Source organism: Cynocephalus volans, chromosome 5 (genome assembly GCF_027409185.1).
Source record: "Cynocephalus volans isolate mCynVol1 chromosome 5, mCynVol1.pri, whole genome shotgun sequence".
Taxonomy (NCBI): domain Eukaryota; kingdom Metazoa; phylum Chordata; class Mammalia; order Dermoptera; family Cynocephalidae; genus Cynocephalus; species Cynocephalus volans.
Window position 1 is genome coordinate 159,887,655 of NC_084464.1, and position 25,012 is coordinate 159,912,666.

Below are 25,012 nucleotides of genomic sequence, written 5' to 3' on the forward strand. Positions count from 1 at the left end.
CCTCCCTTAAATCCAGCCACCCTCATCCCAAAACACTCAAGACCCTTAGACTCAATCCCTTTCCACATATCTCCCAAAATCCCATTATGTGGCCCCAACATACACTGTTCATAGATGGGAGTGCCACCTTCATGCCTGCCCCCCCAGGTGGGTTATGCCATAATAAATCTAACTCAAGCTATTGAGGCTCCCCCCCCTCCCTGCAACATCACTTCCCAACAGGCAAAACTCATAGCCCTCACCCATGCTCTCACTCTGGCAAGTAACAAATGAGTCAGTATATACACCGACTCTAAGTATGCTTACCACATCCTACATGCCTGCATGGCCACATGGAAGGAGAGAGAATATATGACCACTCAAGGAGGGCCCATAAAATACAGACATCTTATCAAAACACTTCTTGAGGCTGCACAACTCCCAAAGGAGGATGGGGTTATACGCCAAACCTCCAACTACCCCATAGCCCAGGGAAACAATCTGGAGGATCTAACTGCAAAACAGCCTGCTCAGTCACCAAGCCCCCACTCTTCCTCTCCTGCTCAGGTCCTTCTCATGGCCACTACGCCCTAACCCCAATACATACCTCAAGAAATACAACACCTCCCACAGTTGGGAGCACAGAGGAAGGACAACTGCTATACTCTCTCTGGTCACTGTGTCCTCCCTACCACATAAACTGAGAAAATCCTTTTCGATTTCCATAATTCAGTTCAGCCTTTATATTACTCTCCCCACATGGCCAAGTTACTTAAACAAATCACTCAAAATTGTCCTTTGTGTACTCGTTGCTCCAATCAAGGTGGCCTCCAAGTTCAGTTCTTTCCCACCCACCAGGCCAGAGGATACACTCCTGGCCAGATTCGCAAATTGACTTTCCTCACATGCCTCCCCACAAGAGAACACGCTATCTTCTAACCTTACTAGATACCTTTTCAGGTTGGGTTGAGGCTTTTGCCTGCACTTCAGAGGATGCTGCAGCAGTAATGCATGCTCTCACCTCAGAAATCATCCCTCGTTTTAGCCTACCCACCAGCCTCCAGTCTGATAACAGCCCGGCATTCATTTCCCAGATTACACAACTCACAGCACAGGCATTACATATCAAATGTGACTTACATATACTATATCAGCCTCAGACATCAGGCAAAGTAGAAAAAGCCAATCACCTCATTAAAACACACCTCATCAAGCTGTCCATGGAACTTCACCTCCCTTGAATCCAACTTCTCCCTCTAGCACTCACTCGCTTGTGAGCTGCCCCCCGCAAACCCACTGGCCTCAGCCCGTTCAAACTTATGTATGGCAGACCCTTCACTCTCACACCTCTCCCTTCCAGCCTATCACCTTTAGGCCAGTATCTCCCTACTCTTTCACTCATTAGGGATCTTCTTTGGGAACAGGCCAACCTTCTATTACCTCATCCTTTCCCCACCACCCCCTCAAACTTTAAACTGAGCCTGGGAAAGCAAGTGTATATTAAAACCCGAATCCCAAAGCCTCTCTCACCATGTTGGGAAGGGCCTTATACAATACTTCTCACCACTCCCATGGCAGTAAAGGTACTAAGAAAGGCCCCTTGGTGTCACTTATCCTTGGTAAAACTAGCACCTGAGACTTTACCCAAAGAATCTGTTAACACCAAGCCAGAGGGGTCCTTCTGCTCAACCCCCAGCCCAACATCTCCTCACACTTCATACATTTTAGGACCCAGAAAGTTGAAAATTTCCAGGATCTCCACTCTTCCCCCAATCCCAGAAGAAGGATGATCTTTCCCCTGGGGATTATCCTCTCACTCCTGCACACCTGCTTCACGTCCTTCACACTGGAGCTGCTCCAAGACTGGTCCCGACCCACCACCTCCAGTGCTGAAGACATCCTTGAGTGGGTAATTGAACTAGCCTGGCAGGGCGCCCTCTGCGATTACACCCCTGACGAGGTTACCCTCTACTCCTTTCTCCTACTATGCACCCTCTCAACCTCTCAGCCCCTGAACACTTGCTTTTCTCTTCCTCTTGCTTCTTTTCCTAACAGAGGCATATGCCACACCCTGTTCACAATGTGTAACCAAGGTCTTGGTGGGTGGAAGGACACTTTCCAACCCCCCTGGTCAGATGTCCAGAATCTTCGGGGAAACCCTAAAGTTCACATTCACATCCCTGAATTCACATACATTCCCACAACATGCTATGACCAGACAACTGCCACATCATGTTCTTATGGGGGTAAAATCTACTGGACAGCCCTTTCCAAAGGGGATTATGCTGGAGTCCAGTGCCTGCCCTGACAAAACATTTCTGCTTCACCCAAACCACTCACCTAGTCTATGACAATGGGGCAGGACTTCAGGATAAAACACATCCTGAAACACGGAGCACAAAACGGTCATCAACCTTTCCCTTACGAGAAACCTCGTGGTTTCTGAGAAATAGCAACTCCTCTACTTCCGCATGGGCGCACCCTTCCACGTGATTGCATCAGCAGCCTCATCTTCCATGCCAGCACCAAACCCCTCCCTGACTACGTTAGCCTTCCTTACAGCCTATATAGGCCCTCCCACCCTGACACCGGCTGCTGCTCTCCATTTTGAGTGCAGCCCGCCAGATTCTTTTCCTTTATTTATTTATTTATTTATTTATTTTTGTCTTTTTCGTGACCGGCACTCAGCCAGTGAGTGCACTGGCCATTCCTATATAGGATCCGAACCCGCGGCAGGAGTGTCGCCGCGTTCCCAACGCCGCACTCTCCCGAGTGCTCCACGGGCTCGGCCCTTCTTTTCCTTTAATAAAGCTTGATTGGTACTCGCGTTTCAGCTCACTTTCTTTCAATTAGGAAGTATTCTCCCAAGGAGAAATGAATGGGGGGGGGCATTAGGGGCGGGAAGCAAGCCCAACAAAGGTGTTTCATCAGGCAAATTCTTTGGCTCTTTCCCACAAAAAAATTCTGGTGACACTCAGAGTTGTCCTGTCCTGACTGGGGGAGGGGTGGAGGATGGGGTGAGAGGTAGGAGGGGCGGGAGTAAATATCCCCACCCCTGTCAGTTATTGCCTGAAGACTGCCCTAGGGGGACGTGCATTCCCAGCAAGGCTGGGACCCACCTGTACTTCATTAGATAGCAGCATAACATCTGCTACAGGGTCCACATTTCAGGACAGTCGATTTTAGAGTCTATTTCATTAATATCTAAGTATGCGTTAGGTCTTAAACAGAAGGCTTGGAGTCTCTGGAGGATATGCAATAATATCAGACTGTATTCAAATTCTTACAAAGATGCCTAAGGAAGATGTGAGTTTCAGAAGTTTTCTGGAGACCAGAAACCCTTTCCCGAATGTCATGTTGTGACAGTGCCATGTCAAGCAGCCAAGCGGAATGGCAGGTGATGGTGAAGTTGACTTTGGACCTTGGACAGCAGGTGGAAGTCTATTACCAGGGAGGCCTTATGTTGGCTGGTCTCTGCTCATACCTCATTCATACCCATTTGGCAAATCTCTGGGGACCAAACTGAGAAGATATCATATGGAACCAAGCATGATGGCAAATTTTCTTATGTATGTAATTTCAAGACTCGACTCAGCATCTCCCTTAATGATCCCACGATCTAATGCTTGTAATAGGCATTAGCACATGTTCCCCTCTTCAAAGTATTCTGTGAAAACACACATTACAGATGTGATTCTATTAAGAGTCAGGTCTGCCAGGTGAAACACTCCAAGTAGCAAATTTGGTAGAAAATATGCACATGGGAATACGAATTGCAAAACTATGTATCAATTCTCCCAGGTACAAACATCACTGATCAGACCAATGTCTGAAAACCATATCCAATTTCCATTCTATAACAAGCTACATGGAATTTAAGTAAGAACATTTATTAAAGCATTAAAAACTTATAAAATAAGAGTTACAAAAGAATTTCATGAAGAAAAGAAGAATGAGAACAAATAATGTATTTTTCCCCCTAAATACACAGTTATTCAGAGATTTGTCTTAAAAGATCATTATTGGTCTTCCTGAATATAAAAATAAAGCCTCGCTGCAGATATTCGGACAAGCAGTTCTTGGCATTTTCCTCCTTTTCCTTTTTTCTTTAATATGTACCTTTTTATTGAAATACAACCATATATAGAAAAGTACACAACTCATAACTGTATGGTTCAATTTTTGTAAAGTGAAGACACAAGTAAGAACCACTCAGAAGACGATTCGGTTTTGTTGAGGGCAGAGCGAATTCACGTGAAAGCCCTGGGCTCATCGCTGTAATGTGTTTTTGTGAACTACCTGAAGAAATGGACCATTTACACTCTTATTACAATCCCTGAATATTTCACTTTTGTGGAGACTGACAGATTAAGTTACTCATTCCTTTGACCATTATTAACGCTTACTACGGGCTCAGCAGTGAGTGTGTGGGGATGGACTAGGGTCTAGTGGAAGACACAGCTAATACAAAAGCAAATATATAAAACGATAATTACAACATATGAAATGCTATGAAGAAAACGAAAATGGTGCTGTGGTCAAGAACAACAGGTATCCTACCTAGAAAGAACGGTATACTTCTCAGTATATCGGAGATGAGATTTAGATGGAAACTTGAATAAAAAGAACGCAGCCATGGGACAAGAAGGAAAGCACGTTCCAAACAAAGGGAACAGCATGAACACAGCACCCAAGTCTGGCTTGTTGCACAAACTAAAATCCAGGTGACCAGAGGGCAGTAACTATGGCAAGAGTTGGAGAACAAAGACAGAGGCCAGGCAGTCTTGGCTACGTAGGTCAAGGGTGTGAGTTAAAGTCCAGGTGCAAGGTAGGGTAGTAAACGTTCTCAGCGGGGAAGGAAAGGGAGCAACCTGTGTTTTCATAAGGTTACTCTGACCACTATATTAGTGAGTGGGTTATCGCAATAGCATGGGCAATAGAAGATGTACTCTGAAGACAAACCAACTGTTATCTGGATGGACTGGATGTGGGGTGTGGGAGGGGGCAGAATCAAAAATCAATCAAGCTTCTTTATTTCAGCAGTTATGTACAATGAGGTGTCATTTACTGAGATAGAGAAGATTCGTGGAGGAATAGGTTTCCGTGGGAAAAAAGCAAGAGTTTAGTTTTGAACACATTAAATTTTAGATGTTGAGAAACATCCAGGTGGAGTTGTCAAGTAAGTAATTTGGATGAATGAGACAGGAGCGCTGAGGGGACAGCCAAGCTGGAGATATGAATTTGGGAGCTATTAGCATATAGATGGTTTTTAAAGCCACAGGAATATAATGCAATGAGAAGATAAAGAGGACCCGGTGCCAAGCTATGAGGAACATCAACATCTAGAAGTGGTCAGATTCGAGCCAGAAAAGGCAGCTAAGCAGGAAGGCTCAGAGAAAGGAGCGGAACCACTTTCTCAGAAGCCGAGAGAGGAGAGGGTTTCAGCGAGGAGGAGATGACTGACAGTGCCAGCTGCCGGCAAGAGTTAAATGAGATGACCGGGCTTGGCAACACCCAAAGCTACTGGTGATGCCCACAAGGGTCTCAGAGGAGTACAGTAAAGAGAAGCATGAAAGGGGGCAAGAGGTGGAGAAGTGAGTGGCGTCAAGGTGAGATTTCTAAAAGGTGGCTGTCATCGTAGCACAACAGGGCAGAGAGAGAAAGGTTCGTGGCAGAGGTGACTAACTGAAGGAGTGACAGCTTGGATAAGTCAAAGGGGCTGGGGTGGAGGCCTTGGCATCTGAGAACAGGAGAGAGGACGAGTTTCTCAAGAAACGAGTGAGTGCCGGGCACCATCTCCTTAAGTCCCAGTGAAGAGGGGAGCGGCCAGCAGGGAAGGCTGAGGTGGAGGAGGCGGCAGGGCGAGGCCTGGAACCAGGGAGGCCCAACGTGGCGCTCCCGCTCATGTTGGAAGTGCCAGTGCCAAGGGGAGAGCCCTCGGCCGCTGAGACCACATGATGGCCACACCCAAAAAAGCTAAAGCTTCAGGGAACAAAAGCAAAAGACAGATCACCGAAGTCATATAAAGTTATGCATTTGCTGGGGAAGTGTCATATAGTGGGAGAAAAGCAGCTGAAAGAAAATTAATGAAATGGTGAACTATGAAATCTAAGGTGGATAAAGACAAAAGCAAAGGAGATGAATAAATGAGCTGACACAAGAGTCTCCTGAGGTTAAAAATGACTGCTTCTGGGAGGGTTCACAGAGCAAGTGCTCTAGAAGCACGTGTTTTTAGAGACCAGCATGTTTGATTTGTATTTGTGGAGCTGGAGTAAAACCTAGTTGGACTCTTACCTGGAGAGTGTTTGGTTAAAATAGAATAGAAGAAAATTCCTCAGCAAGTGGGGGATAGGGCAGGGGAAGGGACAAGAAGGTTAATAGATGGCAGCATGGGGAGAGCGGCAAATGGCACGAGCTCAGGAGGTTTTACAAGAAGAACTGGAGTGATAGTTCAGCTGGTGTGGAGGAGAAAGCACAGCACGATCTTGCTACCCCAGCCTGAGGCACGTGTACCTGGTGAGGGCCTCCAGGGAAGGGGAACCCCCCAGTTAAGGCCAGCTGGTGGCAGGAATGTTCTAAAATGACACAGGGAATTTAACAAAGAAGTTTGCTGATCATGGAAAAGAATTCTGAAAGCAGAATAGATGAATTATCAAGGGAAATGATGGAATATAATTATCTGTGGACCTTTGTCGAAAGGAGGAATTCTCAGCTATACCTATTATATATCCAAGTCATTTGTTATATATCCAAGTCATTTATCAGAGTATATCCAACTCAAAAGTCATTTATCCAGCTGCATTTATATGCAAGGGACTGTACTTTTAACAGGCTTTCCAGCCATGAGCAACAAAGAACCAAGCAGGACGGACTCAGAGGCTGGGGTACAGCTCGGTATGCGTAACCCAGTGCAAACAATGGTACATGATTCACAAAAGTCCATAATGGCTATAGATATTTATCTAAAGAGGAATTTCAAATGCCCTCTAGAGTAATATAAAATAGATGTTTTAAATCAATTCTGATTGTATTATTTTGAAGTATGATGGTTTTTCAAAAAGCTCATGGAAAGATTTGTATTATCTTTTAATTCTATTTTTCCATGAACTTCCTGAAGTATCCTCCTATTTCAAATAAAATTAATTCACTTCTAATCCAACCACTAAAATATTCTTTAAGCAAGACTACTGGAATGCCAAATTTAAAAGTTAAAAAGTATTCCAGCTTTTTGAGTAATTTCACTCATCAGTAAAATTAATGAAAACCATAGAGAAATTTACACTAATTAACTGACTAAAGAAAAACTGTTAAACATTACCTAATTATAAGCTTCCTTTCTTATTGCTTCCACCAGTAATAGGTGTCAGCTATATTTAACAAAACCACTGCTGCTCAGATAACTCACTGTTTTGTTTTTCCAAGTAGACTCAAGATATGTCATTTTTCTATAAATAATGTCAGTGTTATACAATTAGTTGAAAATACAAGAAACAAGTTTCACATTTTCATCTATAAACATTATGCCATTGAAATTACACAATTAAAGTTTATGAAAGCTGAATTAAAAACCAAAACTAAACTAACAAAAAATTGAAGTATTTTTTAGGGTAAGTCAAAACGATTATTAATCTAATAAGAATTCTGGGCTTTTATGCCAAAGACTTCTCAGATATGAAAAGGGCAGTTATTTAATGTTAGTGCAAGGACACAGTTTACGTCTGAAGAAAGGAGAGGCAAAAAAGGGTGTTTAAATGCTATAAATCTGAATCAAGTAAGCTAGTCTGCAGTAAATATTTACTGACAATAAAAAAATATGTGAGGTTAACTTCCCTTGAAAAGACGTTAAACCAACCCAGACTGTTTGCTCCCTTCCTTAATAAAACACAAGCAAAGCCCCAGACCTGGGAAAGAGGTTGATACCTGTTGGCTAGCTGTGCCTGGTCTCCTGCACCCAGAAACGGTGGGGCAATAAATGTGTATTGTGTTAAACCTTAAAGTTTGTGGTAATTTGTTATATAGAAATAGGTACCACATTTAATAATCTGGAAAAAAAAAAAAAATCTCAGGCCCATTGCATACAAAGTTATTTATTTACCATTACAGTTCTCTGTGAAATGTCTTGGACACTCAAAACCAAAATAGTTTTGATCAGAGGCAGTTGGGGGCAGGTAGAGGAGATAAAGCAATAACTATTCAAAGTTTGAGTGTGTGTGTGTGTGTGTGTGTGTGTGTGTGTGTGTGTGTGTGTGTGTGTATTTCAGTTTGTCAAAGGCCTTCTTTTTTTCTTCTAGCGCATTGTATTGAAATCATAGCCAAAAACCAAAGTAGAATATATGTGATCATTATCAGGAATTGCGTTTGCAAGGTAAACTGAGGACTAGCGTCGGCCTAGCAGAGGGCAAGCAGCACAGTGTGAGTCATCCTTCTGATACCGCCCTCACAGGGGGCAAGACAAAGAAAAGTGAACACCTTCCCCATTTAATGAAATAAAGCAGATATGAAGAGACCAAATTTAAACAAGAAGATCTATTTTTTGATGTCCAAGCAATCCTATACAGAAAGGCACTGTCTCTACCTTACGAGTGTAAATGAGGGTGTTACTTACTCATGCTTTGGAAAACTCCTTCTATTGCCAGCACAGAAAACCAAACAATTACTTTCGCTCAATGTGAAAATCTTCAATTAGTCTGGTTTGGGAGAATTCTGAAGGCGTTTAAATGAACAGAAATGGCTGCAGCTGCCACACTTAATCCTGTATTTGTGACTGGACCAGCTGCTACAACAGGCCACCTTACCGTGGTGGTAACAATGGTGGTGGAACAGCTATGCCTATGCTGGAGCCAGGGGCTGTGGTCCTTTCTGTGAGCCACAGGCTTCCCTGGGTGTGTCCCAACCACCATTGTCCCCACAGCACTTCTCTGCTGCAGTGGTAATGACCTAAACCCCACCCACCTGGACTCGCTGCAGCAGCTCCACTGGCTGTTCGGGTGTTAGTCCTGATGGAAAAAGGCACTGAGTGACAATGCTGTTTAATAACAGCATCTTTTTCAACACAGTGACTTCTTCTAACCCCCTCAAAGATGCCACAACACCAAGTTTTACCAAATTTTCTCCCGTTCTGTGAGTCTCAACTCAGGAGGTAAAGTGGTATCAGATCTTGAAGGAAGCTTCAAGAGCAGATATATTTCTAATTATTGTCTAGTTACCTTACAAGAAAATAAAGCTTTGACTCAGGCATAATCACAGCAATGAAAATCTATACATTACACAGCATCTAAATATATCCTTTTAAATATACTCTGTAGATTGCTGCTCCTTAATACAAAGGTTTTAAGTGGTGATCTGATGACTCAAAATCACTCTTTATTGTGAACATTATGCCATCATCTTTACTAACAAGTTTATTAAGTAGAATCTCAGAGAAAATGTCATTTATGTTACGGCCTTCACTATTTCAAATTATTCCAGATTCCCCATATTATTTTACATATTTTCACTGATTTTTAAGCAAATGCTTTAATTTTCCTGTTCTTAAATATTGATGAACTCTCCAATTGAAAAATACTTAATTTGAAAGTTTTCTACATTAAGAAGGCAATAGGTAAGTTATATGAACATTTTAAAACTCCAAAATATTTGTGTTACCAGGAAACTCACTATAGAGGGAATAAAACATATCATATTTGTAAATAATACATATGACAGATACTGTGGCAGGCCGTTAATTTGTGGGAAAATATTTTTGTTCTATCAAAATCTTAAAAAACAGACAGACACACACAGCCTTCCCCAGCCCCTCCCGTCCCATCCCTGATATCCAGGAAGACTCACTCCACCCCTGGGATGGCGTTACATAAGGAAGCCGAGACGCTTCTGTCCGAGAATGCTACGGGTCACTTGTAAAGAGCCCTGGCTCGTCCTAGCTGAGGCATTTCTCTTGCTGATGAAATCACTGGTAAAAGGGAACTCCTCATCTCTTAAAGTCTTTTAGTTATTGGGGCTATATAAAAAGTAATGGTCATTGCAAAGCTTAAACATATAAATATGCATTTTACTGTCTTCTCTCATACATCAGCAATTATTTTTTAAAATATCTCCACCTGTACCTCAGCCTCTCATCCCCAGCCAGTATTCCTTACCAACAAGCAACGTGCATCCTAATGATACTCTGTTGACACTTTGTTAACAGAAATAGAAAGTAAATAGGAGGCTAATTCTTTCTCCTGTACAAGAAAGGAAAGTTATGGGATGAAAACAATGTCTCCAAGAATCTCAGTTTGTCAAACTATTGTGACCCAGTTTGTGACCATGACTAAATCTCAGCTTTCTTCTACATAAAATGAGTTGTCTAACAGTAAACTCAATTCACATTCGATACCATTATTATTAAACTTTTATTTCTACATATATGTATTTCATTCCCAATTAACGTGATGACAGAAAGGGACAGATATAACTCGTCAACTACATTAGCAGTAACTTCTTTCCCCTACTAAATTCATTAATGAAGAGGTTATAATTAGATTTCGAAGATAGCATTTCATTAATATAACTAATTTCATTAAGATGTGATTATTCTTTGTGAGTGCGATAAAAACCTTATAAGTTTTTACTTGACTAAGTTAGCTTCATAACTAGAAATGATACATATGCTTTAATCTTAGGTCAAAATTCCAGTCTAACAATATAATGATGATTATTTCAAAAGAGCAGACAACAACACTGTAAGTTCTTAAAGGGTTAACACATGACAATTCCAAATTAGAAACAGACACATCAAGGTAATGCCATAATAACTGCCCAGCAGTTCACAGAAATGCACAGGCCAAGCCCAGCTTCAACGTTGCTGCCTGGGCCATGCCTTGCATTTCGTAAATATAAACATCAAGTTCCTCAGAAAGCAAGTGTTTTTAATAAGGTCACACATCCAATATATTACAAACTGTAAATGAACCAATCTCATGACTCCCTTCCCGTGTTCTTTCTATTAAAATGCCCTGCTCTACTATTTTCTACATTTGTTATTTCTCTGAAGTATAAATTATGGATTATATTAATAAATTTATTAAAGGGGCATAAATATCAATTGTCAACATTTATTCATTCAGTTTAATCAGTATATATTTACTGAGTGCCTACTCTTTTTCAGAAACTTCACTAAGATGGACAAGGTGCCCTCAATTAAAGCCCAGAGAGAGAGGCAAACAGATCATTATAAACACTAAAATTTGTACAGCTATAGAGATGTCCTGTGGGTATTAAGGCACCAAAATGGAATAATGAAGGCAATAACAAAGATCATTCCCAGGTATCAGAAAAGACTTTGTAAGGGAGATATGCCTGAATTGAGCTTTAATTGATGGGTATTTAACCAGATGGAACTAAAGAAGGAAAGCGGATTTGCAGCACAGCAAGTCACATGAGCAGGGCTCAAGTGTGTGTACAACTGCACCACGTTTGGTGTTGAGATGCTGCAGTCTCAAGTTCATGGAAAGATCGAGATGGAAAGCTGGGTAGCAGGACGGCCAGACTGCGGAGGGCCTTAAACAGTAAGGAGTCTGGGTTTATTCTTTGGGCTTTATTCTTGGGCTTTTTTATTTGGGCTATTAAACAGTTTTAAGCATAGTTTTAAGCACAGTTTTGGTCATATTTTTCATTTTACTGGTAAATTTTCATAGCAATGGGGTAGATATTTAAGAGAAAGGCTGAATAAAGGCAGGAAGCCAACGGCTAACTAGTTTTAAAAAGATAAACTAGTGAAAAGATGTTTCAGGACCTAAGTGGGGGCAGTGGTAGAGCAAAAAAAGAAAAAAAAACTGTGCTGATGAACTTTCGGTAGGTAAAATTTGTGATTAGTTGAATGCAGAGACTAAGTGAGAAGGTGGAGATATGGAAAACTTAGCATGGAGGATTGGGTAGATGTGGCCCCCCCCAAGTGAGAAAGTAGCAACCGATTTAGGGGCAAAAATGACGATTTTAGCTAAATGTTGAGTATCTGTGGGACACCCAGCCGGAGGTATCCAGCAGGCACTCAAGGGAGAAGCCTGGCATTAAGCTAAGACCCACACAGCACATGGAATTATGACTGTAGCTGAAATCATCTAAGACACTCATGCCAAAGGAAGAAGAGTCCGGAAAAAGCACGCAGGGCAAATAGCAAGAGAAATAAGAAGAGAACCAAAAAAGGGCAGATAAGTAACTACTAAGCTCTATCAATAAATATTAAACCACAAATGTGAGACTCACTGCCCTGGCATGTCCTCTCAGATGACTAAATTCAAAACTTCCTTTAAGAACAAGTATAATAAATGTACAGATGACCTAAAGTACAGAATTGTTTAGGCAAATGTGAAAACAAAACAAAACAAAAACAAAAACACATTCCAGATGCAAAGCAAGGACTGAGCAATTAGTGTATCTTTGTCGATCCTCCAGCTCTTTACCCAGCCAGCGTAAAGAAGGGGCCAGTCTGAACTCTCTCCCCTCTGCAATATCAAAAACACAGATGAACCTCATATCCAGGGTCTTCTTTGAGAGAGACGTTTGATTTTCCCAGGGACTTCCTCCAGTCAAGTCCCTGCGAGGCCCTGAAGAAGGCCCAGCACTGGCAGAGGTCTGAGGACAGAGCCCCAGTCACGTTCCTGTCTCAGAAGGACTCCAGCCTGCAAAGCTGCTGGCGAAAGGCTGAAGGCAGAGGAAGCGATCAGAGGGTTTTTCTCGACACTAAGGCCCTTTTATAAATACACACACACGCGCGCGCGCGTGTGTGTGTGTGTGTATAGACTTAATAAAGTTTTATTTTTCCAAACGTACTGTTGGTTGTGCCTGTTCATGCATCTTCACCAGCAGCTGGGCCATCTGTACCCTTGGTATTCCTGGTGTAAATTACTTGGGCTCTGTGCTTTGAAACCAGTTTGATAAGTCCTTTACTAAGGAGCTCCTGAAGGGCTGCCAGACCAGGGAACCGGATCTTCAGTCTCTCAGAGATCACAGCTGAGGTTATACGTCTATAGTTGGGAACTTCCTTACAGTTTGTCACATGTAGCTTTGTCAAGCAAGACTAGGTTACTGAGCTCGTCTCGAACTTTTCCTTTGGACCACTTCTATTTGGCCTTGCCTCCAGATTTGCTCACTGGATCTTTGTCTTTCTTGGCCGACTTTCTGGCGTCTTTCTTCTTGTCAGTCTTGGGTGGCATCACGAAGCTCAGAGAGCAGTGGTGACCACTGCAGCCTCCCTAAGATGTCGGACAAAAAAAAAGCTTGTTTTTTTCCTCTTTTAAGCCTGGGATGTGCTAAATACAGTTGCCCAATCTTAGTTGAGAAGAAAATTAAGAGCAGAGCAGAGGCTGATTGTCTTGGTCCATACCTGCAAACAACGAGTGTGGCTTAGTGGATGACAACCAGGCTCTGAGCTGGCTTTGAATGACCTGGGTTTCTCTCCCAGCTTCACCACACATCAGCTGAGCGACCTTGGGAAAGTGGCCCTCCGGAGGCCAGGCTTCATCATCTGTTAAATGGTCGTAATAAAGTTCCCTAAAGAAGGCTGATAAAGTCCAATGACTGCTATATGATAATACTCTTATTTATTTATAAGATATCTTTTTATTTATTTATCTTATTATTTATTTTTAAAAAAAGAAAAGATCTTAGGAGCTATCCTTGACTCTCCACTGTCTTCCCATATCTAGTCAGTCAACAAGTCCTGTTTCCTTCCTTGGCCTGCCCTGAATTCATCCATTTTGTCCACCTCTGCAGCTGCCCCTTGGTCAAAGTTATATTGTCATCTCTCCCTGGCTACTGTGACAGCTTCCTACCATGTCCAATTAATTCGTCACACAGCAGCCAGGGGGATCTTGTAAATTTTAATTCAGGTTAGAACCCCACCCTACTTAAGATCTTTCAGCTGCTTTCCACTGTTCTCAGACTGAGCACCAACCCGCCCCCCCTAGGTGTCAGAGCCCTGGGGAGCCCCCAACCTCGTCTCCTGTTGTCCTCCCGCTCGCTCACAAAGTCCACCATGCTCTCTTTTCACAACAACCTACCCGAAGCCCTCCAATCTTACTCTTCTTGTTCCTCCTCCTTGTCATTCAGATCTCAGCTCTAAAGCCACTCCTTCTGTGGGACCCCCCCTGAGGACCCGATCTGAACTTACACCACTCAGAGTATCTGTTTACCTATTGTGTTGCCCTGGTTTGTTTTCCTCATGACACTTCTGTCTAAGATTCTCATGTACTTATTGATCTGCTAATTGTGCTCATCATTTCCTGTCTTTAAGCAGTCTGAAAGCAATAACCTGTATGACCAGAGCTTGGTTTTCCCAAGTACTCAGATATTGGTTGAATGGAAGCATACACGGTTATGCTTCAGATTATAGATTACGCACCTTCCTATGCATCTGTAAGCAAAATATGCATAGAGATTATACAGAAACATGGCAGCTTAATTGGACATACTTTAAGCATTTGATGGGTCACTGCAGGTTCTAGGCAAAAAGTAAACCTTGAAAAAAATTACAATTAAATGAAGACCAGTAGCAACCAAATCCAGCGTCACTTAGTTCAAGCTATACCTGACTTATTTTTAGTTACCCTATCATGGGTGTTCAGCTCTCTTAGAAACACAGTACAAGTATATCTGCAGAGCAGATTAATTCGCAGAGACCAAGGCAGTGATGTGGTAATGTTATGGTCATTTGAATCTATAAAGAGCCAGTCTAACAAAGTCGGGCCCCGAAGACCTCTTGCTTCCCACTTCACTGGTCAGGAAGAATCCCCTTCTCATCCCTCACAATTTACTTAGCTCAGCACTGGTGCTGTTCACCTTGCCTTCTGTTTGAGTAAAAGAGATACCTCCTTCCATCTAGTCTTAATCTTGGTACGTTTACTTTGGATCTTGTCTTATTATCTCCTTTACAAATTATCTCATTTGTCCCATATGCACCTTTCAATGTTCAAGTGGGTTTCAAAGAAGGTCAGAAAGTGATCTCGGCTTTCACTGTGTCATGCTGAAAAAGTTAAATTTTTAGAAAAATCTGCATCTCAAATTATTCATTACTATGATACATGCATAATGTTAACTAACAGGTTTTCCTCTACATGCATATATATTAATGCAGAATAAACACTTAACACTTGTGAAAAAGAATCTATGGCTATATAAAACATATATCCAAGACTTAACCAAGAACTTTTGAAACCCAGCTCTGACCTTAATTTGCTTTGTGATCCAGATGAGCCACTTAACCTCTTCTTGCTTCAGTGTTGTCGTCTATAGAAGGCAGAAAAGGGAATGGCATATTTGCTAAAGCATCCAAATTATCGTCCTGATGGGCTGTGTGTAGATGGACATCTCTAGCTCTGTTACTAGAGTGAGTGACTGGAACATCTTCTTGAGGGAAATAAAATTTTTACAGAACTTGGGGCACTAAAATATTCCTTTCAGAATGTCCTTGTTTAAGTATAAAATGTCCTACCTGGGGGAAAAAATATCAATTCTATTGAAAGAAAAGCATTAATAAATCTTATTAGGTCTTTCAGTAAAATCAATCAGGGAATCAGGAATTGTAATATCTGTTATAGAGACATATACTATCCATCCATTCATTTAAAAATAAACAGCAATGGATGTTATCAAGTCCTGCTGCACCCGCCTCCCCAACCCAAAAACTTTTCATAAGCAAAAAGAGATATCTCATTGTTCTTTTGATATGAATTTCCTTGACTCTAGTGAGGCCAAACATATTGGTTGTTTTTATTTTCCATTAGGTAAACTGGTTGTTCTGAGTAGACTTTGGCAGCATTTTAACTGAGTTTTTTTTCCCTTTAACATTTTATATACTAGGACATAAATCATTTGTTTTATGCATTTCAAATATTTCCTCCCAGTTTATTGTTTATCTTTTATTTATATTCTTTGTTTCTTTCACCATACATAAAGCTTTATTTTTTTATGTAGTCAACTCCCTGTGTTTTCTTTAATGGCTACTAGGTCTCCTATCTTGCTTAGGAAAGCCTCTCCCATGCCCGGGGGAAAATGGGGTCCTCAGATTACAGGCCCTGCACCTCTTTCTACATCTGCCCTCATCCTCTGTCAGCCTTGGAGAAAGAGATGTCTTCTGTAGAAAGGGGACCACCTGCTGTCCTACTGTGCCCTTACTCTTCATTTCTTCAGAAAAAAGACTGCAAATGTCCTCCACGTGGTCAAATCCAGCAGGCCGTTTCCAACCTTTACCTTTCTTGCTTATTCCACACCCTTGAAAGCTCTGATCGTTTCATAGGGTCTCTCATGAGTTCCCAGAGACCTCCTGGCTTTCCTCTGTCTCAGCAATTACAGCCTCCTGAAAGCACTGTGTGAGTGTCTGTCTCCCTCAGTGTTCTTCCGTAGCCTTCTCTGATTTAATGCAGTCTTGCTGGTTGATCCCACAACTCCCGAATTTAAAATTCAGTCTCTGTGATGATGCATACAGACTTGACCCTTGACCCTGCATCACAGGCCCAGATTTCTTAGCTCCAGACCCATCTTTATACAGACCACACATCCAAAACTGAGCCTGTGGTCACTGCTACATAGCAGTCACCCAGGCCATGAGTCTCACTGTCTCCACTGATCCCTTCTCAATGCTATATTAGACATAGATTTCCAAACATCACATGATTTCTACCCTGTACACCCACAGTGCCCATATATTCCAGCACAGTAGAACAATCTGCCTGGATCTCTTGCCCATACATCTGCGACGGACCACCCCAGTAGCTCTTCCCTCATCACTCTCCATTCAGCATTGCACACTGTAGATGTAAAGTATGAATCTTGATCGTGCCCCGTTCCTTGGTGGAAACCTATCTTGGTTCCATTGCTTTATAATGAAATTCAGTCTCCCTGTTGGGTTTATTAGACCACGAATGGCTTGAATCTTACTTGCTTACTCAGCCTCAGTTCTTACTCTGCATCCTTTTGTCCTCTTTTCAGTAACAATATCCTAATTTCCAGTTTCCCTGAGTGCAGTGTTATCTCTCACCAACTTGCCTTTGCATATGCAGTCACCTCTGCTGATTTTCTCTTAAAATACAATGGAAGGCTAGATCATCACAGAAATGCCTGGAGAGTTACACATAATTATTAATACAAGTCAAATCTCAAAAGGCTTGCGATTTAGAAACACTGAAAAATAAGCAAGAATACTGTGCATCAGAAGACAATCAGCCCTGTATTAGGGATACTACTAACTTGAATAAGGGTCAAGCTATAGATACAGAAATGGAATTGCTCAATGTTAATCATTCAGATTGAATTTGGAATCTCAGACTACCCTAGATAATCACTTCTTTTCTTAAAAAAAAAAAAAAAAAAAATGGACTCCTTATTGTATATTCTGAATAACAGAAGAATTGAGATAGAGGGTTTGATGGACCTCAGGGCACCTTAGTGACTAAAGATTTACCAAGAGTTTGTTATCTCAGTTTCTTTCTTCCAGGTAAAGGAAAAGTGCCAAAAATAAATGCCTTTCATTTCTAAGCATGACCCTAAATATAACACATAATGGAAAAAATGAATACAGATTTGTCTATGTAAATCTTTAAAATTTCAGTATGCTAAAACACACCCCCCCCACACACACACACACAAATTAACAAACAAAAGACCAGGTAGAAAAATAAACAAAATAACATAACCAAATATAGAGTTGTATATTTAATCTATAAAAAGTTCTGTTAAACTTGAGAAAGATAAACACCCAAATAAAAAATAACCACAGATATAAACAGATAAAGTAAAAAAAAAAAAAAAAAAGATGATCAATAACAGAGGAGAAAATCAGTCAAATCACATGGAAAAGAATAAGATACTAGTGTATCTAAAACTAGTGATGTCTAAAACTGTCAAAACTGATTAAAAGGGAGCTAACGTCCAGTGTTGATAAGGGTCTGCAAATGTATATACTTGCTGCCACTGGTGATGGGAACATTCAAACCCATTAATGAGTCCATTTGGTAACTGATGTGTGTCAATATTTTAGATATGAATGTTCTTTGAACCAGCAACTCAACTCACAGGGATTTATCAAAAGAAAATACTTGGACATATAAATAAAATAATATTTAGCCATTAAAAGTAGTATCAAAGAACAAAATTACAACAAATTTAGTTAAAAGACCTCAATTGGCTTTATTGAGATTCTAGAATCAGGGAGCACATTATTCCATAAAACAAAATAGGTGTTCCAGTGAGCCAAGCAGAGGAGATTGATCTTATAGACAGAAAAAGGCTGAAGAAAGGAGAAACAAAGAACAAAAAGCACATTGGTCATTTCAAAGTCACTTTCCTTGTAAGGTGGAGGAAAGGAAGACAGACAATAGAAAATTAACTGACTAGTTAACATCAGATTACTTCAGGCTGTCTCTTTTGTGTAAGGATTAAAGCAGAGAGAACTTCATTATCATATCTATTGAAGATTTAAACTGGCCTGTTTGAGAAATTGGCTGTTTTTTTTTTTTTTCTACTAATTTATCAAAAGGTCAGATCACAATCTAAGTGACTTGGACCTTAGCAGAAGTGACTCCATTCTGGTTTTTAGCCTGGTTTGTTGGGGCCTAGTGTAGACACTTAGTCCAAAACAATGGCCTCCTATAATTTTATTTAACAATAATCCAAAATCTAAATATTAATCTGTTATTAAATGAAAAACACATATAAAACTGTGTGTGTGTATATATACACATGCATATATATACTATATATGTATATTTTGATTAAAAATACGTTTTATAAAAAGGGGTGTGCGTGCACATATGTACACGACTAAAATTGTCTGCAACAAAAGTTTAACAGTAGCTATCTCCTGATGGTGGACGTATATTTATTTTCCTTTTAATTTTTTTTTTACACTTTATACATATTCAAACAAAGAATATGAATATTTCTTATAATAAAAATAACAATACTATTTTTTAAATGATGTCTTTGAGGATAATATATTTAGGAAACTTGTATAAAGAATGAGAAAGAAATACATTCATGGAAGAGAGAGAAGTCAGTTTTAGATTATAAAATCGGATCACATATTCTATTTGTTCATCATTTGGGATATTTTTTCAAATGGTTTCAATATAATGAAGCCTTAAATGTTTTGCTCTAAGCATTCTTGATTTGATTTTTCACACATAGTGTATTTTAAGGGCTGTTCATTTGATTGCATTTGGTTCATTTAAACTCATCTCATCAAAATGCAAAATTTCTAAGAGCTATTTTATCTCCCCCCAAAAAAGAAAGCATTTAAATCTAACTTATATCCTATTTTTCTTAGAAAAAAGAAAACAAATTTTACTCAAAGTAGATGAACTTAAGCTCCAAAAAATCAGGGTTGCCACAAAAATATCTTAAACTCCACAATACTGAGAAGCATCCTGGACTTCATTCTTGCTCAAAAAGCTGATCTACCTGCATAGGATTCTTCAGTTCGCACTCTACAAAACACTTTGAACCAACTTTTCCTATTTTAAAAAATCTTATATTCCATATTCTTTAACATAGCAAGTAAATGATGCCCCTTTCCTGAGGAAACAGAGAACCAAAGCCCGTCCCTGCTGTTCCCCTGCCCCACCCTGCTATCCTCCACGCCTGTGATTTCAATTCCATCAAATCTGTCACTTAACTTCAAGACTCTGACATTACACATGCGGATTCCTCTACTTAGAATGGCCTTTCAAATCTTTTGTCTATCACACCTAGCAGATATTTAGTTCTCCTTCAAGACCCAAATTAATCATCTCTTCTTTAACGATTACTAATCATTTAGCAGGGGATGTGTCAAATTCCTTCTCTGAGCAAAATCTACATACACCAATTCATATATACACACATACAATTGGTTTATATTGTAATTATTTGTTTACATGTCTTTCTTGTCCACTAGACTCTAAGCTCTTTAGGGTATGCTATATCTTACTTGTCTATACACAAGGGTACTTCAAAAAGTTCATAGAAAAATAGAATTAAAAGTTAATATGGATCTTTCCAAGAACTTTTTGAAGCACACTTGTATACCCAGCACCTCCCCCAAATAGGTCATAGCCCATAACATTATTCTCTATGAGGGTTTGTGGAATGGATTAAAAATGATATATCAGGAAGATTATCTTTATTTTTAGAAAATTTCCTCAGCATGATAAAGCTCCTTTTACCATTTATTCAGATATATGTGAGCTGGGCTAAAGAGTTTGAAGTTTACATGACGGTCAGTTAGCAAACACTGTACTTCCAGAAGCAGGGAACTATCATATCAGATGGCGTTTTGAAAAGTTTGGGAATAACCTCAAGGAGGCAGTGGGAATTGGGAGCAATTTAGCTATTACCAATTCTAGCCTGGGGTGACAAGGTAGTGTGTTGGTGACAATTACACACAGAAAACAAAACGGAAATCTGTAGGATGCTCCTCAATAAATGGCAAGAAGAGGCAAGAAAAAAATTTCTGCACTGCATCTGGGTCTGAAAAGGTCCCTGGTATTGTGGTCTAGCCAATAAATCAAGAGAGATAATTATGGGAGGACCCTTTCATACAGAAATCTTTTGCTGTACTGTCATACTTAGGAGCACACAAAAAGCAAGGAGACAGGTACAGCATCTCAGCGAGGTGATGTGCTAGAGGCTCAGGCTGCAGCAGAATCACAAGGGATGGCTGGGCTCAGTGCCTTTCCTATTTCTTCAGAGATTCCTCCTTGCCCCCCAAGAGATCTAAGACACATAGTGCTCATTAGCATGTACTAAAAGCACAGCAGAATGCCAAGCACACTTGCTGAACTGAGAAAACGTTACTGTTCCATGCTCCTTGGGTACAAGGATAGAGATAATGCCAGAAGCTGTTCTTCCTGGAGAGTGAGCCGAAAGTGCTACAGCAGGTTCAGTGAGGGCGTCTCCACTAAGTTAAGAAGCTGTCACAAGGCTAATAAGAAGATTAAATGTATTAAAAAGAGAACCGAGACTAATATAAATTTGATTTTCTTTCCCCAAAGGAATACCAAGCGTCTGAGATATAAGAGGTTAAGTGAAGGGTAAAAGAGATGGTTAGATTCATTCATAAGTAATTTACTTTTGAGGAAAGATTTTGAAAGATTATTTAACTTAGAACGATTAGTAAAATATTCAACATAGTTATATGGTAATTAATGAAAAAGTGGAAATGGATATTAAATTCCTAACTCATCAGTGTCATGGTCCAACAAGAAAACCAATTTTCTTTTTTTCTACGGAATGACTCACATAAAAAACCTTTTAGATTTTCATATACAAAGATAATTATTAAATTTGGATTATAAAAATTTCCCCAACTAATAGATTCAGGTAAAATACAGGAAATTAGCTTAACTGAACTATCTGCACATTTTCACCCAATTTATTTTCAGAACATAGTTGTGAGAGGGCTGGCCAAAATTGAGATGCAAAGGTAGACCCCAAAAATGCAAAGTTGGAGGAGGGAATTATGTCTCCTCAGTGTTAAGCAGATGTCCTCAATCACAAAGGGTTGTAAAAGCAAAAAATTTAAATGGACTCAGATAAAAATTTGAATTGTTTATTTCCAAATGCAGAATGCTAACCACTATACCCAAGTCATTTACATTCCTTGTAGTTAAGTCTCTTATCCATAAAACATAAATAAACATATAAATCTCTTTGATGACATTATTGAGCATTTCACACATGACATATCAATCTGAGAAGAATGCACTGAAGCAGAAAACTCCAGGATTATGTATGCAAAAGATTCCACATAGAAGTCTTGTCCTTCTACAAGTTCTGACTGCTTTACAGATCTTAAAACTTGTAAAATAAGCTTTAAATATTACTAAATGGAAAACAAAATACATTGGGATAAAAATGCATGTCTATATGACTTCAAACATATGAAAGCTGAATAAATTTTCTGTATTACTTGGTTATTCTCATTTCAGAAGTTAAGAATCCTGAGGATAAAACATTCTGATTATGGTCCCCACATTTTTGTTTTCACATGGTTTATCCTGTCATATAGTCTAAGGGTCTCTGAAAGAAAGACAGGGAGTTATGAATAGAAGTTCATTTCTAGGACCATGTTCAAGTTCAAATTTGCATGCCAATATCCGCAGTGCTTTATGCCTCTTAAAACCACAGTTATCAGGCTCTTAAAAACTCAGTTCTCTTTGCATTTTAATGAACAGAGTCTGAGCCTGATGATTAAATGGTTTGTTTTTATCTTAAGCTTTTGAATCCCACATAAGACTTGCCACAGTGCTGGGTATTCAGTGGGTCTCCAAAAACTTATTGGTTGTTTTCTAAATAGTACTTTATGTGTCTCTAAACAATAAAACATGATACTAAATTCAGCAGCAAGGACAATAATCCTTTATTTTGCTATATATCCTAGCTATATGCAAAGATAATGTCTATAAAAACGTGACTGCTATGGTTTGAATATTTGTCCCCTCCAAAACTCACGTTGAAATTTGGTTGCTGTTGTGGGGGTATTAGAGGGTGAGACTTTTGGGAGGGTCAATGCCATTATAAAAGGGCAAGTCCAGCCCCCTTTGGCCCTGTTGGCCTGTCCGCCTTCTGCCACATGAGAATCCAGCATGCCTCCCTCTGGAGGATACAGCGTGCAAGGCTCCATCGTGAAGGAAAAGAATGGTTTCATTAGACATTGAACCTGCCAACACCTGGACCTTACGCTTCCCAGGCTCTGGAACTGCGAGCCGATAAATTTCTGTTCTTTATAAATTACCCAGTCTGTGATATTCTGTGATAGCAGCACAAAATGGATTAAAACAACAATCATTGTACATGGCAAAAGCTAGATAGAAGTTTAGGGTTTAGAGTCAGCTTCTGAAGTAACCAGCCAGGTTAGATATAAAATAATAACACTGTAAGGAACTCTTCATGGATTATTTTTTCCTAGTCCTAGAATCCCTTTCTCCTCCCTCCCATAAACAATAAAAATAAATAAATAAATAAATAATAAAAATAAAACATAAAGTCCCCACCTGTGAAGATAGTACCCAAAAGAACTGACTGGTTGCGAGAGAACAAGTATATCCCTGAAGGTTCTCCTTAGATGGCATAAACATTTTTCACTGATAAATCCAACAATTATTCCTGAGATTGATGTGTTGATTTCGTAACGCTCTATCACTCAGAATCTCTCTGTTTATGCTTTCCTTCTCCCAGAGGGCAGTCATTCTAAAGAGTTATCCCTCTCTGCAAGCAGCAAGACCCATAAACTCTCTGTGAGCACAATTAAGGACTTCCACTGTTCAAATGGAAATATATACCAATTAAAGAAGTTATCCTATAAAGTAAAACAAATAAAAATAAAATAAAAATAAAACTATCCTCAGAAAAGCCTTACAAACACATAACCCACTACCAATCCAAAATCTTTATAAATCTCTATTGTTTTATTGAAGTACCTGCAGTACTTCAATTAATGCAATTTTGTTGCTAAAACTGACTGTATATACATTTGCCTGGAAAGAGAACATAGAACATTATACACAAAATATTATCTGATATACCTTTAAAGTACCTCTTAACAAACATGAGGAATATTATTATTAGTGAACAAAGTCAGCTGCTGACACTAGCACTCCGTGGATTCAGAAAAATTAAGATTCCTGCTTTGCCCCTTGTATTAGTCCATTTCTGTTGCTTATAACAAAATACCTGAAACTGGGTAATTTATAAAGAATATTTATTACTTACAGTTTTGGTGGCTGGGCCGTCCAAAGTCCAGGGAACACTTATGGTGAGGGCCTGCTGTGCTGGTGACTTTGGTGATGCAGGGTCCCACATGGTGAGAATGATTGCGGCAGAGAAAGAGCTAACCTTTTCAGCTGGCTCCTTTTAAAGCCAGAACCACACCATGACCACCATTAATCTATCAACTTATTACTCAGTGAATGGATCAATCCATTCACTAGGCACAGTCCTCACAATCCAATCACCTCTTCAAGGCCCCACCTTTCAATTACCATAATAGGATTTCCCACCCTCAACAGTTACAGTAGAGATTAAGCTTCAATGAGTTTAGGGGGGATGCTCAATCCACTGCACCCCTAAAAAGAGTTTAAAGATAGCTGCCACTGATAAGGAACAGAGTATTTGGAAGTCTAGCCAGGGAAAAATAATGTGAATTATGCCTCCTTGCTCCTGGATCCAGGAGTTAGAAAGTGAATCACAAGTAAAAAATTTAATTGACTTACGTTTGAATATCATAATTTCCTTCTCTCTAAATTTTTAAGACAAAAAGCCCACCACATGAGCAGTTTTTGGCATTTGTTATAAAAGTGTTGTCAAAAATATTTTCAAAGTTGTTCAATTTAGCTTTTCAAGATCCATTTAATACTTTTCTTAATCTATACCAGAAATTGTGTTTTATTTTTATTAGATAATGGTTATATAACTACTTTTAGCCCAGATTATATAACTACTTTTAGTTTTACTCAGAACTAAAATTAATATTCAACCACAGGAAATATTTCAGCATACCTAAAACTGGGTGACTGTTGGAGCCATATCCTCCACCCAGACCTCACCTCCCTTATGCACCACACTTCTCTTGTCACCAGCTGGCTTCATTTAGTTCTTCCGTGTAATTCATACCAATTGCCACATTCCCAAAAATTCTCTGGCTCCATTTATTTATTCCATAGGTACTTACTCAAAGTCTCGCAAGAATTACGCAGGGCACTGGTGTTCAGGAACTTATTTTTCAAACCTATCAGAATTCCATTCTTTTATTTTCTATTAGCGATTCTTTGAGTGTTTAAATATAAATGACGACAAGATTAACAATAAATGTTAGCAATTATTTTTGTTGCATGTTCCAGGAGAAATACACTGAGCATTTCATAGCTTTCTATTATTTTATTAACACATTGACCTTATAATCTGAGTTTTAATATCATCTTCAATATTACAAAAGTGGAAGCTGGGTCTAGAGAAGTTAACTAACTACCCCCAAGTCAGAAAGGGACCAAATGCAGGAGCCAAGATTCACACCCAATTA

At 39.7% G+C, this 25,012-nt stretch overlaps 1 protein-coding gene and 1 pseudogene across 6 annotated transcripts in view; both read right to left on the reverse strand.

Moving 5' to 3' along the window:
• Positions 1–25,012, reverse strand: part of PRKN (parkin RBR E3 ubiquitin protein ligase) — a 1,299,935-nt gene that overhangs the window by 1,148,654 nt on the left and 126,269 nt on the right. The gene's annotated exons all lie outside the window — the stretch shown is intronic.
• Positions 12,809–25,012, reverse strand: part of LOC134378573 (small ribosomal subunit protein eS25-like) — a 138,417-nt pseudogene continuing 126,213 nt past the window's right edge.